Here is a 12101-nt window from a genome sequence, read left to right as displayed (position 1 = left end):
GGAAGGTTAGGCTGGGACGATGTGAGAGAGTAGCATGGACATATATACACTACCAAATATAAAAAAATAGAGAGCTAGTGGGAAGCAGCTGCATAGCACAGGGAGATCAGCTGGGTGCTTTGTGACCACCTAGAGGGGTGGAATAGGGAGGGTGGGAGGGAGATGCAAGAGGGAGGGGATATGGGGATATATGTATACATATAGCTGATTCACTTTGTTATACAGCAGAAACTAACACACCATTGTAAAGCAATTATACTCCAATAAAGATGTTTAAAAAAAAGAAAAAGAAAAGAATGGAGGGTTTGTAAAGAAAAGGGAAAAGCCAAAAAGTGCTGGATATAATTGAGGATTTCTGTATTAGAGATTCTGCAGCACTGAAGTACAAGAAAATTGAGTAGGGGGATGAAGATTTAAGAATGTTCAACTTTTTATGAATTTAATTCCTTTCACCTTTTTTTTAATGAGTAATGGTTACAATTTGAATTCCTTTATAAATTACTTTTGGGTGATTAACTGTGTTTTTTAAAATGCATCTCTGTACAAAGACTCTCTCTGAAATTTATTACGGTGGCCTAAATAAATTAATACATCTTGAAGGTCTTAGTGGTAAATCACCACGTTTAATTCCAAGAGAATTTAAAAGGTAAAGAAAAATTAGTTTCAAAAATATTCTCAACAAGTTGACATTTAGGAAAAAATTTGAAAGATGAGCAGCTATGGGCATACCACCTTATTTTAGCTGATGAACTAATGAATATAGACTTCACACATTTTCAAAGTACTGAACTGCCTTTTCTTCTATAGCAATCCGCAACATATACCAGGTTAAGAAAACTAATAATCTTAAATCATGATTTCTTCCCTAAAATCCCCTTTCTACTCATTTATAAATCCTCCTTAACATTAATTTTTTCCTATCATATTTCTTAGCCTTGATTATTTCATGTATTTGATGTACAAATGTATTGAACACTTACAATATGTACAAGATACTTTTTTTTAAAGCTACATGTTAGTTGACTCTTTTGTGCTTGGCACTGGAAGATACACTGTTGGAAGATTCAGCCCCTGCACTCAATTTTCTCACAGGTTAAAGAAGATTCAGACAAGTAAATCCACAATTCAACACTCTGCTATAAAAGATATGAGAAAGGGTAGCCCAGGGGGTTTTGATTGTAAAGAGCAGGAGAAACTATCTTTTCCTGGGTATGGGAGGATTCCTAGAGGAGATGTTACCTGAGAAAAGGAAGATGAAAAGAAATTGCCAGGTGAATAAGGGATATTTTTTAGCTTTTATTTCTCTTCAATCTCCCAAAGAAAGGAAAACTCAAAAAAATAAATGAAGGTATATGACTCTCAGAGCTCCTTAGGCTCTTTGGTATCTATATTTGTAGCTGGAGATACATGTGCCACAACTATGTTCTAAGTTAAGGGAGCCTGCGTGTGTCATGCATCAAGCATGTAGCGCAAGCTCATGTTAATAAAAATAGCCATTCAGGCATAATCAAGGTAGAAAAGCAACAACTCACTACATATTCACTGATACCTTTCCTCTAGTCTCCTCTCCTGTGTTCCTTTCACCCACCCAAATGTTTTGGTGTGTAAGCTTTCCTCTCAAGACAATGGAGTCCACAGCATGGCCATCACAAGTTTGAGTGTTGAACAATAGGTGAGATCCCTAGTGAATAATTAGACCCAGTTGGAGAAGATTGAACAGTGCTTGGAGCCAGGTGAGAGAAATAGCGTTTGGCTTATCTGCTCTGAAATAATATCTGAAAGACTCAATCCATAAAGTTTCCATACGGTTGAAAGCAAGTTGAAGAGTGAACCCTGGGTCTTAACGTTATGTGTGTGTGTGTTTGTGTGTGTATGTTCTGATTCATCAAATGTTAGGGAGAAACATTTTATGATAGAAAGAGCATTGGCCCCAGAGGCATGGGTTTAAAGTTCGATATCTGTCACTCTCTTGCCAGGAGGCTTTTTTAAAAGCTCATTTAATGACTCAGTTAATGCTTTTTTACATTTGAAAAAGAATGAGGCTTTTTCCAACTTTAAAGTTTGATGATTTTATGGTCACTTTTAGTTGCAGCTTTTTAAGACTCCCCATCTAAATAAACTCTTAGGCTCCATGACGTGTGCCCAACCTAGACATGCCGAAGGGGCTTTGAAATCCTGGCCTGCTTTCAGCCAACTTTATGCCTTTATATCAGCTGATTTGTTACTTGATAAAAATGTTCAGGATAATGCAGTCACTTTTTTAAATGCTGTAGAAAAGACCACTTCAGAAACAGATTACAACAGCCATGATAATGGACCGGAGTCCTGAGGCATTGAGCTGAGAATTCCATCTCCGCCTGCAGGAGAGAGGCAGATCGTTACCCTCTACAGCATCTGAAGTTGGGGATTTGCTCCCTACCCCCCTAACTCTGGCTAACAGCTTCCCATCAGCCTACCATCTGTGAATGAATCTGGACCTGCAGATTTATAGTCTCAGTTGGTACCGTGTCTTAGGATGTGGAGGACAGCTTGCTTTATTTTTCCCTAATGCTGCTTCTTCTCAATCTTAAGAGCTAACTCAAGATTTAGTGAATAATCTATACACACGTTACATGAGCTACTCAGATTCCCTCCCACATCGTGTCTTCCAGACTGAGGAGTTCTTCTAACCGCCTATTCTCAAACGGAAGTTCCTCCTCTCCCTCGATGGTTTTTGCTTCCCTCTGTATTTTAAGGTGTACTTATCAAAACTTCCTAAGAACTTCTAGGTTCAAACAAATTTCTATTTTGTCCAAGGGTAAGACAATACCTTTCACTTTGTTTCCAATAACCTTTGTGATAATGTCCAACAAATTTGGTCAGTGTTGGTTTCCTGGTCGTAATCTTAGACTGAACCTTCAGGCAACGGAGTCCTTAGGCTTTCTTCCGCAGTGATAATCAGTTCTCAGAGGCTTCCATCTCATAGAAGAGTTTCAATGATTTGACCTGAACTGTTTCTCCCTGCTCTTATTAGAGCTCCTCTGCTCATTTCAACTCCTGTTCATCCTACTTTGATGATTTTTTTATTACCTGGAAGAACTTAGTTCTGTGCACAAATTTGGAAATTCTCCCATGGTACTTCTTATCTTGATCCCTTGAAAAAAATGTTAAATAAGGCCAGTTCAATATGCCTTCTTAGGGGTTCCTATTATAAGCCCTTTTCCTTCCAGAGAAAATGATCATTTATCCCAACTCTTCATTTACTCTCTAAGATAATTCTCTCTCCATCTCAAAACATTGTCTCTAATCCCAAGAAAACTCAATTATTTAGCTTTAGTGAGGTGTAATTGATATATAATAAACTGTACACATTTAAAGTAAAATAAATAAATAAACTCTCAACTATTTCTAAACTTCCAAGTATATATAGATAGCTGATTACTTGTGACCTCTCACCGATGGGCCTGTTCCACTCAACTAAAGACAACTATGCCGCAGAAATGCACTCAGTCTGTGTAGAATACAGATCGAAATGTCTACCCACTCACGGCGTAATAATATATACTTAATAAAATGCTCTGTAATATTGATGACTGTGGTCTTTAGTGTCCCATGAACCTAAACATGTTGATTAACGGAGTAAAATGTAGATTTCACGTGTGTTATTTACAGGAGCTTTATTTTTATTAAGGTCATTGCTAGAAAAATATGTTTCTGCTAATAGTATTTATACTATACATCAAAAGTTAAAGTTATTATTTTGGCAAGATCAGACTCCTGATACTCACTTATTTAGTACTGCCCAGTAAATTTTCAATATTGGAATTCTTTATCGATGAAGAATAAAGAATTCATGATACTTTTATTATTCACCTTTTACATTTGTATCCACTAAGAAGCATTTTCACAATACATGCATATGAATATTTGTGGATTATTTTAATGTATCTTTCACAATGTTAAAATCTCTTTCAAGACCCATTTGCTGTTAAGAGGTCTTACCTCTTTAATAATAGATGATAGATGATTTATTGTCATATTTGCCAATGAAAAGGAAAACCATGGCCAGAATTTGCGATGTCACTCTATGTAGACACATATGCATGGAAATAACCTGTAGGTGTTACACACACACATATATAGTCCTATATATATAAGTATATATTTTTATATGTATATATTGTGCATACATATGTATGTATATGTATATGTGTGTGTATGTACTCACTTATCTTTCCACCCACCCATACATGCATCCATTGATCTATCTAGCTCTCTTCCAACACACAGTACCCCTACAATGATAAAATAGGATCAGAGTTTCATAGAAATATAGAGCCCAAAAGATCCTTAGACATAGTTTAAAAACAAAGAATGTTATTCTTAGAGGTGTAACTCTCCGAGATAGCACCAGGAGAAAGAACTCAGCTGGAACCTAATCCCCATATTCCAATTACAAGTTCAGTTTTCATTCCACCATACCACACCGTCTTTCGGACAGATATCTGTTATACAGATGGATAGATACTGATCCTTAGAAGACAGTGTCAGTGCTGAAACTATTTTCTGTACTGAACACCCTGCTGTCAACTAAATTCTCGTTTGAGTTTTGAAGTTTACTGATGGTTTCTGTCAGTCCCAAGCCCTCCTAGGCATTTTTACACATAATCAATATGAGGGGAACTTCCTGTCTGGCATCAATCAGTTCTTTAAACAACAATTATCTATTAAAATATTGTTCTTAAGTCAGGAAAAATGGATGTTAGTGTCAAACACAGCTTTGCTCACTCTCTCACACACACACACTCACGCAAATTACAAATAGTATTCGACTGCTCTATATTTCAGGCTATTCAATAACTAGATAAATGACATATACTTTCTGTCTACATAATTTTTTTTACTATGCCAAGGCATACACACTAGTTGTTCCCTGCAGTACCTGCCGAATGCAACTAAATTTGCAACAGAGTTAATCACTGGCGCAGCTGAATATTTTAAGAGATTTCTCCTCTAGTAGGAAATTCATCTTTTTTCCAAGAAAAGGGCATTTACCCACTCTTTCATCTCCAACTGAAGTAGTTCCGTGATTTCCTTCCTTTCTCTGATTTCCACGCTCCAATTCCCAAAGACAAGCTCATCTCTGATGACCTTTCAGTCTATGAGTATTTGGGGTAGGAGTGGGGGTAGTCCACAGTTAAAATAAAGTTTGTATACAATCACTTTCTATGTTGTTATGAAATTATTCTAAGCTTCCCTAATAATAAACTTAAAAGAAACCATGCAAATGGTTCAGATGTGCATATGGAGATAGCTAGTATCTAGAAAGCATCCAGATTTCTTAAAAAGCCAAAAAAAAAAAGAGACTGACTCACTCAGGATATATGGAAATATAAGTGAGGTAGGTGGGCTAGAGTGTATGTCATTATCAATAAAGCCCTAGGAGAAAATCATAATTTGAAAAGATACATGCACCCCAAAGTTCACTGTAGCACTATTTACAATAGCCAAGACATGGAAGCAACCTAAATGCCCACCAACAGATGAATGGATAAAGAAGATGTGTTTCATATATATATATATAGAGAGAGATATAGATATAGATATAGATATATATAGATATATACACATAAACACACACACATACACACAATGGAATATTACTCAGCCATAAAAAAGAATGAAATAATGCCATTTGCAGCAACATGTATGGACCTATCATACTAAGTGAACTAAGCCAGACACAGAAAGACAAATATAATATGATATCACTTATATGTGGAATCTAAAAAAAATTATACAAATGAACTTATATATGAAACAGAAAAAGACCCACAGACATAGAAAACAAACTTATGGTTAGCAAAGGGGAAGGGGGTGAGGGATAAATTAGGAGTTTGGGATTAACATATAAACACGACTACATATAAAATCGATAACCAACAAGGACTTCCTGTATAGCATAGGGAACTATATTCAATATTTTGTAATAACCTATAAGGGTAAAGAATCTGAAAAAGAATATATATGTTTATATATGTGTATATATATATATATATATATATATACATACATAACTGAATCACTTTGCTGTACACCAGAAACTTATACAATATTGTAAATCAACTATACTTCAAGAAAAAAATTAAATTAAATTAAAACTAAAAAATAAAATAAACCCCTAGATATATTTTTGCATAACTGAATTAAATTCTTAAAACCCCAAAAATGAATGTTTTAACTGAATTTGAGAAATGAAGACTAAATTAAATCTTGGGTTTAGAATTAATTTGATTCATAATGGAAGGAAGTTAGAAAATAACATTTATTAAGAACAACACTGTTTAGCAATCCTATATGAAGATATAACACACAAAATATCTCCTATTACTTCCCTGTTAGAAGAGCTCTTTGCTTTAATACTTACACTACAGAGAATTTAATTAGTTCTCAATCAAATATTCTTCAGCCAGTGAGTATACAGCAATAAAACATATTTGCATCTGCAAACTCAAGGTAACTTTTATAAGAACACAGTGGTTGGAGAAAATCTTGAGTTACATTCCAAATACATTGGGTAAAACTTCAGACTCCTGTGTAGACATTTTGAAAAGCCTGCAAAGTGTCACAGAAGAGGATGTGCAACTCTGATGTTACTGGGGTTAAGAGAGGCCATGTTACTGCAAAGCAATGTTTGTTAAAACCATATTAATTATTAGGTGATTAGGATATCATGATTTTAAATATCTATATTATAACAATTTTTTGTTTCTTTTGTTTCATTGCGTTTCAGGAAATTTGTTGGGGTTGTTGGGCTAACATATAAAACATACTAAAGGTTTCCATTAAAATAATAGGAAATTTTTTCCTGGTTACATTTTAACAAAAACTGCTTGATTTTTACAAATGGATTCCTGACCTTAAGCAGGAGACACCTTTACATATAGTATCACATTTACTTTATTTTACATAGAATGTCACTAAAGTTTACCACAACCCATTTAGGTATCATTGCCTTTTACAAATAATGAAACTAAAACTGAGAGATTAAATAACTTACCCAATGTCACACAGCTCATGAGCGGGGGAGATCAGAATCCAATTCAGAACATTTAACTAGGAGCCGGAGGAAGATGGCGGAAGAGTAAGACGCGGAGATCACCTTCCTCCCCACAGATACATCAGAAATTCATCTACACGTGGAACAACTCCTACAGAACACCTACTGAACGCCGACAGAAGACCTCAGACCCCCTAAAAGGCAAGAAACTCCCCACATACCTGGGTAGGGCAAAAGAAAAAAAGAATAAACAGAGACAATAGGATAGGGACGGGACCTGCACCAGTGGGAGGGAGCCGTGAAGGAGGGAAGGTTTCTACACACTGCAAGCCCCTTCGCGGGCGGAGACTGCAGGTGGCGGAGGGGGAAAGCTTCGGAGTAGCGGAGGAGAGCACAGCAACAGGGGTGTGGAGGGCAAAGCGGAGAGATTCCGGCACAGAGGATCGGTGCCCTCAGGCACACACCAGCCCGAGAGGCTTCTCTGCTCGGCCGCCGTGGCGGGCGGGGCTGGGAGCTGAGGCTTGGGTATCGGCTTTCAGTCGGAGCGCAGGGAGAGGACTGGGGCTGGCGGCAGGAAGAGAGCCTGAAGGGGTTAGAGCACCACGGCTAGCCCGGAGGGAGTCCGGGGAAAGGGTCTGGAGTTGCTGAAGAGGCAAGAGTCTTTTTTCACTTTCACTTTCGTTTCCTGGTGTGCGAGGAGAGGGCATTAAAAGGGCTGCTTAGGGAAGCGCCGGAGACAGGCGCGAGCCGCGGGTAAGGCGTGGACCTCGGAGACGGGCGTGGGCCGCCGCCGCCGCCCGCCGCCGCCGCGGCCCGCCGCCGCCCACCGCCCGACGCCGCCCGCCGCCGCGGCGGCCCGCCACCGCCCGCCGCCGCCCGCCGCGGCCCGCCGCCGCCGCCGCCGCCGCCGCCGCCGCGGCCCGCCGCGGCCCGCCGCCGCCGCCGCCGCGGCCCGCCGCCGCCGCCGCCCCCGCAGCCCGCCACCGCCCCCGCCTGCCGCCGCCCGCCGCCGCCGCCGCCGAGGCCCGCTGCCGCCGCCGCCCCCGCGGCCCGCCACCGCCGCTGCCTGCCGCCGCCCGCCGCCGCCGCAGCCGCGGGGCCTGTGTGCGAGCGCGGGTCACTGTCCGCCCCGCCTTCCGGGGGACCTGTGCACCCCGCCACTGCCGGGGTCCCGATACCCGGGGACGGCTTTCCCGGGAAAGCGCACGGAGCGCCACGGGCTGCTGCAACGTCACGCCGGCCTCTGCCGCCGCAGGCCCGCCCCACACTGCGCGCCCCGCCCTCCCCTCTGCATGAGTGAGCCAGAGCCCCCGAATCAGCGGCTCCTTTAAACCCGTCCTGTCTGAGCGAAAAACGGACGCCCTCCGGCGACCTACGCACAGAGGCGGGGCCAGGTCCAAGGCTGATACCCGGGAGCTGTGAGAGCAGAGTCAGGGAAATCTCTCTGTGCAGCCTCGGAGGCAGCGGATTAAAGCTCCACGGTCCATTTGATGTGCCCTGCGTCTGTGGAGTGCATGAATGGACAGCGAATCATCCCAAATTGAGGAAGTGGACTTTGAGGACAAGATTTAAGACTTTCCCCCCTTTTTCCTCTTTTTACAACGAATTATTCCAAAGTAAGGAGGTGGACTTAGAGAGCAAGATTTCAGACTTCTTGCCCTTTTCCTCTTTTTACAACGAATTATCCCAAATTGAGGAGGTGGGCTTGGAGAGCAAGATTTTTGATTTTTCCCCCTGCTCTCTTTTTGTGAATGTGTATGTGTAATCTTCTGTGTAAGATTCTCTCTGTATAGCTTTGCTTCCACCATATGTCCCAGGGTTCTATCGGTCCGTTTTTTTTTTTTTTTTCAATAATTACTTTCTAATTTTAATAACGCTACTATATTTCATACTTTACTCTATTTTACTTTACCTGCTCTTTCTTTTTTTCCTACCTTCCCTTCCTCCCTCCCTCCGCTCTTCCTTTCCTTCTTTCTTTTTCTTTCCTCCCTCCCTCCCACCCTTCTTCTTTCCACTTTCTTTTTCTTTCCTTCCTCCCTCCCTCCCTCCTGTCTTTTTTCTTTCTTTCCTTCCTCCCTCCCTTCTTCCATTCACTCTTCCTTTTGCTTTCATTGCCCCCTCCCTCCCTCCTTTCTTTCCTTCTTTCTTTCCATCCTTCCTCACTCCCTCCTTTCTTTCTTTCTTCCTTCCTTCCTTCCTTTCTTCCCTTCTTCCTTTCTTTCCCTCTCTCTTTCTTTCTTCTACTAATTCTTTCTTTCTGCTTTTTCTCCCTGTTATTCTGAGCTGGGTGGATGAAAGGCTCTTGGTGCTGCAGCCAGGAGCCAGTGCTGTGCCTCTGAAGTGGGAGAGCCAACTTCAGGACACGGGTCCACAAGAGACCTCCCAGCTCCACATAATATCAAGCAGCGAAAATCTCCCAGAGATCTCCATCCCAACACCAGCACCCAGCTTCAGTCAACGACCAGCAAGCTACAGTGCTGGTCACCCTATGCCAAGCAACTAGCAAGGCAGGAACACAACCCCACCCATTAGCAGAGAAGCTACCTAAAAACATAATAAGGCCATAGGCACCCCAAAACACACCACCAGACGTGGACCTGTCCACCAGAAAGACAAGATCGAGCCTCAACCACCAGAACACAGGCATTACTCCCCCCCACCAGGAAGCCTATACAACCTACTGAAACAACCTTAGCCACTGGGGTCAGACACGAAAAACAACGGGAACTACGAATCTGCAGCCTGCAAAAAGGAGACCCCAAACACAGTAACATAAGCAAAATGAGAAGACAGAAAAACACACAGCAGGTGAAGGAGCAAGATAAAAACCTACCAGACCTAACAAATGAAGAGGTAATAGGCAGTCTACCTGAAAAAGAATTCAGAATAATGATGGTAAAGATGATCCAAAATCTTGGAAATAGAATAGACAAAATGCAAGAAACAGTTAACAAGGACCTAGAAGAACTAAAGATGAATCAGGCATCGATTAAAAACACAATACATGAAATAAAAAATACTCTAGATGGGATCAATAGCAGAATAACTGAGGCAGAAGAACGGATAAGTGAGGTGGAAGATAAAATAGTGGAAATAACTGATGCAGAGCAAAATAAAGAAAAAAGAATGAAAAGAACAGAGGACAGTCTCAGAGACCTCTGGGACAACATTAAACGCACCAACATTCGAATTATAGGGGTTCCAGAAGAAGAAGAGAAAAAGAAAGGGACTGAGAAAATATTTGAAGAGATTATAGTTGAAAACTTCCCCAATATGGGAAAGGAAATAGTTAATCAAGTCCAGGAGGCACAGAGAGTCCCATACAGAATAAATCCAAGGAGAAATACACCAAGACACATATTAATCAAACTGTCAAAAATTAAACACAAAGAAATCATATTAAAAGCAGCAAGGGAAAAACAACAAATAACACACAAGGGAATCCCCATCAGGTTAACAGCTGATCTCTCAGCAGAAACTCTACAAGCCAGAAGGGAGTGGCAGGACATAATTAAAGTGATGAAGGGGAGAAACCTGCAGCCAAGATTACTCTACCCAGCAAGGATCTCATTCAGATTTGATGGAGAAATTAAAACCTTTACAGACAAGCAAAAGCTGAGAGAGTTCAGCACCACCAAACCAGCTTTACAACAAATGCTAAAGGAACTTCTCTAGGCAAGAAACACAACAGAAGGAATATACCTACAATAACGAACCCAAAGCAATTAAGGAAATGGGAATAGGAACATACATATCAATAATTACCTTAAATGTAAATGGACTAAATGCTCCCACCAAAAGACACAGAGTGGCTGAATGGATACAAAAACAAGACCCATATATATGCTGTCTACAAGAGACCCACTTCAGACCTAGAGACACATACAGACTGAAAGTAAGGGGATGGAAAAAGATATTCCATGCAAATGGAAATCAAAAGAAAGCTGGAGTAGCAATTCTTATATCAGACAAAATAGACTTTAAAATAAAGACTATTAGAAGAGACAAAGAAGGACACTACATAATGATCAAGGGATCGATCCAAGAAGAAGATATAACAATTGTAAATATTTATGCACCCAACATAGGAGCACCTCAATACATAAGGCAAATACTAACAGCCATAAAAGGGGAAATCGACAGTAACACAATCATAGTAGGGGACTTTAACACCCCACTTTCACCAATGGACAGATCGTCCAAAATGAAAATAAATAAGGAAACACAAGCTTTAAATGATACATTAAACAAGATGGACTTAGTTGATATTTATAGGACATTTCATCCAAAAACAACAGAATACACATTTTTCTCAAGTGCTCATGGAACATTCTCCAGGATAGATCATATCTTGGGTCACAAATCAAGCCTTGGTAAATTTAAGAAAATTGAAATTGTATCAAGTATCTTTTCCGACCACAATGCTATGAGACTAGACATCAATTACAGGAAAAGATCTGTAAAAAATACAAACACATGGAGGCTAAACAATACACTACTCAATAACGAAGTGATCACTGAAGAAATCAGAGAGGAAATTAAAAAATACCTAGAAACAAATGACAATGGAGACACGACAACCCAAAACCTATGGGATGCAGCAAAAGCAGTTCTAAGGGGGAAGTTTATAGCAATACAATCCCACCTTAAGAAACAGGAAACATTTCGAGTAAACAACCTGACCCTGCACCTAAAGCAATTAGAGAAAGAAGAACAAAAAACCCCCAAAGCTAGCAGAAGGAAAGAAATCATAAAGATCAGATCAGAAATAAATGAAAAAGAAATGAAGGAAACGATAGCAAAGATCAACCAAACTAAAAGCTGGTTCTTTGAGAAGATAAACAAAATTGACAAACCATTAGCCAGACTCATCAAGAAAAGAAGGGAGAAGACTCAAATCAATAGAATTAGAAATGAAAAAGGAGAAGTAACAACTGACACTGCAGAAATACAAAAGATCATGAGAGATTACTACAAGCAACTCTATGCCAATAAAATGGACAACCTGGAAGAAATGGACAAATTCTTAGAAATGCACAACCTGCCAAGACTGACTCAGGAA

Source organism: Mesoplodon densirostris, chromosome 6 (assembly GCF_025265405.1).
Source record: "Mesoplodon densirostris isolate mMesDen1 chromosome 6, mMesDen1 primary haplotype, whole genome shotgun sequence".
NCBI lineage: Eukaryota > Metazoa > Chordata > Mammalia > Artiodactyla > Ziphiidae > Mesoplodon > Mesoplodon densirostris.
Note: the sequence above shows the minus strand (reverse complement) of the source record.